This window comes from Ovis canadensis, chromosome 1 (genome assembly GCF_042477335.2).
Source record: "Ovis canadensis isolate MfBH-ARS-UI-01 breed Bighorn chromosome 1, ARS-UI_OviCan_v2, whole genome shotgun sequence".
Classification (NCBI taxonomy): Eukaryota; Metazoa; Chordata; class Mammalia; order Artiodactyla; family Bovidae; genus Ovis; species Ovis canadensis.
In genome coordinates, this window is record NC_091245.1 from 159,165,720 (window position 1) to 159,173,167 (window position 7,448).

Sequence of the window (7,448 nt, forward strand, 5' to 3'; positions counted from 1 at the left end):
CTTGCATTTATTGCCTTTGCTTTTGGTGTCAAATCTTAAAAATCATTGTCATGACCAAAGTTAAGGAATTTTTCTCCCTGTGATTTCCTCTGGGAGTTTCATGGTTTCACATTTTACACTCAAGTCTTTAACCCATTTTGAGTTGAGTTTTCTATATGAGGTAGGACAGGGGTCCAGTTATTGTTTTGCATGCGGCTGCCCAGTTTTCCCAACACCATTTATTGAGAAGACTGCCTTTTCTCCCACTGCTTGTTCTTGGCTCCTTCATCATAAATTAATCTGATCTTTGTCATTTCTTCCTTTTGCTAACTTGGGGCTTAGTTTGTTCATCTTTTAAGTTTTTAACTTTTGCCAAGCCTTATGAAATTTAAAGACAGTTTCCTTTCTCCAAAGAGAGATGTTGTTATTTACCTATTAAGTATATTAAGGATAAAAAATAGATTAAATGTCCACAGTAATTGGGAAGAAGGAAGGAAGGGACAAGGGAAGGAGGCAAGGAAGAAGCAAGAGAAAAAAAAGAGAAAAGGCTGGAAAGGAAATGGAAGAAACAAGCTATCAAGTGATTGTCAAGGTTTGGATGGAAATTAGAGGTCCAAGAGTAAAATGGAGTGTAGGTTGATTCAGCTCTGTCTGAAAGCTCTCTGTCCAAAGAGCTTCCCTGGTGGCCTAGATGGTAAAGCGTCTGCCTGCAATGCGGGAGACCTGAGTTCAATCCCTGGGTCGAAAGATCCCATGGAGAAGGAAATGGCAACCCACTCCAGTTCTTGCCTGGAAAATTCCATGGACTGAGGAACCTGATAGGCTACAGTCCGTGGGGTCGCAAAGAGTCAGACATGACTGAGTGACTTCACATTCACTTTTTACTTCCCTAAGTCCAAAATGAAAACTGGGATTCGATTAAGTTGTCTTTGATAAAAAAATAAAATGAAAAAGACTCAGTTATAATGGGGCCTTAGAAGCTCTTCAGATAATACTCAGAGTGATGCTTCTCTCTTCTTAAATAGTATTATACAGCATGAGGAAAGCAAGAATTTTCTTTTCCCTGTAAACCCTTTCTCTATTGTCTAACCCTCTTCTCAACTTTTTGCTTTTGGCAAAAAAAGAGTCATTGGTTGGATAGAGAAGAGCCTCCTAGATTGCCCAGTACCAAATGAAGAAAAAATCACAATAGGAAAGGTAGAGAAAGTTTTACACAATTTTCCAGACTACATGATAGATAGCCTTTGATAAATAATTATAGGCACATTTTCTTTCTGGAAACAAACAATTTGCCTAACCTTGTAGATGGTTCAAATGACAAGCTACCATTTTTGCAGTTATGTTTCTGATATTTTTAACTTTTTATACACACACACAGAAAAATTGAAACTTATTCAATAATCCATAACACAACTACACATGAAAAAAATTCGTTAGGCTGAGGGGAGTGTGCCATCCTAGTGAGAGGTTATGTTAATGCAAGGAAAATATGTAGGAGGAAACATACAGCATCATAAATATCATGACTCTGCACAAATACAAACCAGCCAAGTAGTGGCAAATTCAATGAAATCATAAAAATTAAACCAGGATAAGACCTTGGAAAACAATGAATCCAACTTCATATTTAATGAAGAATAAACTAACATATAAACCTGTGTAAATAGATGACAAAGGTCAAACTAAACCCAAATATAAAATGACAAGTGATTAACCCATGCTACCAACTTTTGGAAAGTATTAATATATGATTGTTATCATTATGATCATCAGATATGCAAGCAAATTTATATGTAAATAGTTCAAGTTAATCCCAAAACCAGTTGGACAGATTTTCATTGACTACCTTGATTTGCCCAATGGCTGAAAACATTATGAATTTTTAAATTGCCCATATTAAATGGGTGTTCTTGGCTTTCATTATGCATGAATTATTATGCATATGACATTATGGAAGCTTCTACATATATTGGCCTATAAAATTCGAATATACATAAGGTAGACACTAAACAAGGAAGGAAGTCTAGCAGAGCTATGCTGCAACTGGTTAATGCCATAGATAAGACTATTTGCCTTCAAGTTAATTGCAAATAACTTTTATCTGAAATGGAAAATTGTTGCAGTTTTACGTTTACTTAAAATCAGCTGAAATTGTATATGTGGTTGCCATGGACTAGGAAAAAAAGTTGGTGTTTTCATTGAAATGATGTGTGCTAGCCCATCTGGAATGGTATGGGCTGATCACAGATATATTGTCCTATGATGTCAGCTTTACTAATTGTGTATCAAAGGTTTTCTTAATTAAATGCTATGAACGAAGATCATGGCATCTGGTCCCATCACTTCATGGGAAATAGATGGGAAAACAGTGGAAACAGTGTCAGACTTTATTTTGGGGGGGCTCCAAAATCACTGCAGATGGTGACTGCATCCATGAAATTAAAAGACGCATACTCCTTGGAAGAAAAGTTATGACCAACCTAGATAGTATATTCAAAAGCACATTACTTTGCTGACTAAGGTCCGTCTAGTCAAGGCTATGGTTTTTCATGTATGGATGTGAGAGCTGGACTGTGAAGAAGGCTGAGTGCCGAAGAATTGATGCTTTTGAACTGTGGTGTTGGAGAAGACTCTTGGGAGTCCCTTGGACAGCAAGGAGATCCAACCAGTCCATTCTGAAGGACATCAGCCCTGAGATTTCTTTGGAAGGAATGATGCTAAAGCTGAAACTCCAGTACTTTGGCCACCTCATGCAAAGAGTTGACTCATTGGAAAAGACTCTGATGCTGGGAGGGATTGGGGGCGGGAGGAAAAGGGGACGACAGAGGATGAGATGGCTGGATGGCATCACTGACTCGATGGACGTGAGTCTAAGTGAACTCCGGGAGTTGGTGATGGACAGGGAGGCCTGGCATGCTACGATTCATGGGGTTGCAAAGAGTCTGACACGACTGAGTGATTGAACTGAATTGAACTGAACTGAACTGATGAAGGATTACACAATAAATATCATGGCCATGTTTCTACCTAATTAGTAATATTCAATTTACTGGAAAGGCATGGCAACCCATTCCAGTACTCTTGCCTGGGAAGCCCCATGGACGGAGGAGTCTGGTAGGCTGCAGTCTGTGGGGTCGCAAAGAGTCGGACCCGACTGAGCGACTTTTCACTTTTCACTGTCGTGCATTGGAGAAGGAAATGGCAACCCACTCCAGTGTTCTTGCCTGGAGAATCCCAGGGACGAGGGAGCCTGATGGGCTGCCGTATATGGGGTCGCACAAAGTTGTACACAACTGAAGCGATTTAGCAGCAGCAGCAGCAGCAGGGTTGTTTTTGGCTCTTTTTAAGGGTATTTCTGAATGTTTTATTCAGAAAGTTGGCTGAAGGTTATTTTATTCAAATGTCAAAGAAAGACTGATGTATTTTATTCTAATAAAATAGAGCTATTTTTTGTGAAGTTATAATCATGTTTTCTAGTTTTAACATCAAATACTTTTATATTATCATATGTGAAAGTCGCTTAGATGTTTCCTACTCTTTGTGACCCCATGGACTATTCAGTCCATGGAATTCCCTAGGCAGAATACTGGAGTGGGTAGCCTTTCCCTTCTCCAGGAGATCCTCCCAACAGAGGGATCAAACCCAGGTCTCCTGTGTTGCAGGCGGATTCTTTACCAGCTGAGCCCCAAGGGAAGCTCTAATAATATCGTATATGCTATTCTAAAATTTAATAATTAGTGTCTTAAACAATAGTAATATACTTATTTTAATCATTTTTCTGTTTCAAAGATGAGTTAAATATTCATTTTGAATGAGAAGACAGGAAGATATGCTCTGTACTCAGCTGCCTTCACTGTACAAAGAGAAAAATACGTGGTGCTTGCATCTGGTAGAGGAAGGCGCAGCATAGAGATGCACTGAGCAGACCTGGATCGTTGTTAGCAGGGAGAGAAGAGAGAGCACGCATTAGGAGAGGAAAATGACAGAATACAATGCGGAAAGGAAGAAGCAAAGTAAATGCAGAGAGTGGCACAAACAAAGCAAACAGGACTAGCTTTTTAAAATCAAGGGTCAGTTTTATGACAAAGGAAAACAAATTTCAGTTCTCAGCATTGTGTGCTGGGAAGAACAGGGAGATAAGGAGTGACAAGTGTCCTGGAACTAGCCAGAGCAAGGGGGCAGAGTAGGAAGGTCTTGAGCTCACCACCTCCTGCAGACACACCAAAGCTACGACACACAGGGCAACTGTCTCTGAGAGTAACTGGAGACTAGCAGACAGATATTCTACAACCAAAGACAAGGAAAAGACCAATCTGAGATGCATAGGAGGGGCAGAGACGTGGTCTAGCCTGAACCCACACCTCCAGTGTGGCAACTCACAAGTGGGAGAGCTATCCCAACTGTGGAAGTCTCCCCAAGAAACGAGTACTGTGAGCCCCACATCAGGTCCCCAGCCTGGGAAACCTAGCAGGACTTCTACCCGGGACTGGAACATGGCTCTTGAAGGACTCGTGCACAAACTCACTCATCCCCAGGCCCAGATCAGAGGCAAAAGCTTATACAGTGCCTGGGCCTTATGAGAAGGACTGATGGACTAACTTCGGGGCTTGTGCAGAGGGACAGGGATCTGGTGGAAGTTTCTCTGAGGATGGGAGCAATAGTGTCACCACTTTCTTTTACTCTCCTTCCACGTGGCTAGCTGGTGCGGGCTGATACCATTCTTTCATTCTCCCTCACCTTAGCTAACACAAAGCAACCCATTCCACCTATCACCTGAGGACCCACCCTGCACAACTTGCCCACTACAGCTGGCCCCTCCAAAGTAGCTCCCACCTGCCGCATCTGGCAGGCCACCCCAGCTAATACTAATATCTCCCCAAGGTGACTCTTACTCTGGGGGGCCAGCCCTGCCCCCTAGGGTCATTGCAGCAGTCACAGCTGAGACATGTCTAGCTAGTCAGTGATGCTTACTAGGATTCTGGCAGCTACTGTGACTGATCCTCACAGCCAGCAAGCCTGGGAACCGACTCTGCCTGCCTATGTACCTGCAGTAATCACGGCCCAACCACAGTCAGAAGATGCATGCAGCCCACACAGGAAATACTCCTGGAGCATCTAGCTCTGGTGACCAGGGGACATTGTGCCACTGGACTCCAAGGAAAAATTTCTTTTTAAGGCCATTCTTTCAAGACTGGGGATGCAACTGATAAACCTAAACATAAAGACAAACACAGAGAGTTAGGTAAAATGAGAAGATAAGCAAGCACTTTTCAAATGAAAGAATAAGACAAAACTTAGGAAAATAACTAAATGAAATAGAGAAGCAATTTACCAAATGAAGGATTTAAAGTAACAGTCATAAGGATACTCACCAAATTCAGGAGAATACGGCATGAACTCAGTCAGAATGTCAAAAAAAAAAAAAAAGGATGTAAGATATACAAAAAAATCAATCAAAGCTGAGGAATATGGTAAGTAAAATGAAAAATGCCTTAGAGGGAATCAATAGACTCCAGATGTGGAAAAATGAATCAGTGATCCAAAAGATAGAGTAGTAAAAATCATCCACTCATATGAGAAAAAAGGAAAAAGAATTTTTAGAAATTAGACTAGCTTAAGAGACCTCTGGAACAACAAGTAAACTATCATTCATATTAATGGATCACAGAGGGAGGAGAATGGGAAAAAGGTAAAGGAAAGCTATTTGCAAAAATAGTGGCAGAAAACTTCACTAATCTGATGAAGGAAATAGATAGCCAAGTTTAAGATTCAGAATCCCAAATAAAAGGAATCAAAAGAGATCCACTCCAGACATATTGCAATAAAAATGTCAAAAGTAAGAGACAACCTTAAAAGCAGCAAGATAAAAATAACTAGTTACAGATAGAAGAGCACGTCTAAGACTAGTAGTAGTGTTAGTTGCTCAGTTGTGTTCGATTCTTTGTGATCCCATGGACTGTAGCCCACCAGGCTCCTCCATCCATGGGATTCTCCAGGCAAGAATACTGGAGTAGGTTGCCATTCCCTTTTCCAGAGGATCTTCCCGACCCAGGGATCAAACCCAGGTCTCCTGCATTGCAGATGGACTCTCTACCATCTGAGCTACAGCAGAAACGATACAGGCCAAAAGGGATATATTTATCCCTTGCTATATTTAAAATGTGGAACATTTTAAAATGATATATTTAATATATATTTAAAATGTGAAACATTTCTCAGCCATAAAAAAAAGAAATCTTGTCATTTTCAACAATATGGATGGACCTATAGGGCATTATGCTAAGTGAAATAAGTCAGATAGGGAAATACAAACATTGTATGATTTCACTTATATGTGGAATCCAAAAAACAGAACAAATGAATAAACAAGACAAAACAGAAACAGACTCATAGATACAGAGAACAAAATGGTGGTCAACAAAGAGGAGGGAAATAGGGGCTTCACAAAATAGGGAAAGGGATTAAAAAGTTGAAACTTCCCATTAACGAGTAAACATGTCCAACTCTTTGTGACCCCATAGACTACAGACAGCACACCAGGCTTCCCTGTAGTGATCAATTTGTAATGATACAAATGTCAAATCATATGCTGTATACCTGAACCTAATATAGTAATGCAGTTCTATTATACTTCAATTAAAAATAAAAATAGAATAGAATAAAAAATACTGAAGAAACCAACTGTCCTAGAAGAGATACACTGTCTCTGGTTGTAATTTTACTCATATTTTTGTGGTTCTTGGACTAATTTCCAATTCTTCAGACTCTATTTATCATTGCATTATAGTCACTTGTGAGATGACTAAGAGCTGATCCTCAATAAATATTTTATGGATAAATGAGTAAGCGCAAGTGTGAGTGTTAATCACAAAGGCAAAGGATCACTTTGTTACACAAAATGTGGTCCTGTGACCAACAGCAACTTTGTTATGCTTGGTAGAAAGTTATGATATCAGACCCTATGACAAACTGACAGAATTAAAATCTATTTTCAACTAGGTCTCATATCTAGTTAGAGTGAACAAATCTCTAATTAAATGATTTCTATGCAATTTTAATTGAGCTAAATTGGTATTTAAGTAACATTATATTAGTTGAAGGTCTTAAATATGATAATTCAATCTTTGTACACACTACAAAGTCATCACCATAATAAATCTCAGTTACATTTTAAAGTTTAAGATGCACTGGGCTAGATTTTACATATCATCCAGATTTAGATAGGCAGATTTAAAAGAGTTCATCAAAAATAACAAGCATAAGTTTATGACATAACCTCTAAGAGGGTTTAAAGCAACAAATGAAAGTTGGGGAGCTCTAAGAAGTGAAATATGTACAAATAATCCTGGTGATAAATGAGTGTGTGCTATGTTACAAAAAGCAAAACAATACTAAAATGATGTTTGACAAGAAGTTCTCTGGAGTCAAGGTTCTTAAAATAATAAGTATAATGCCTAATATTTAATGGG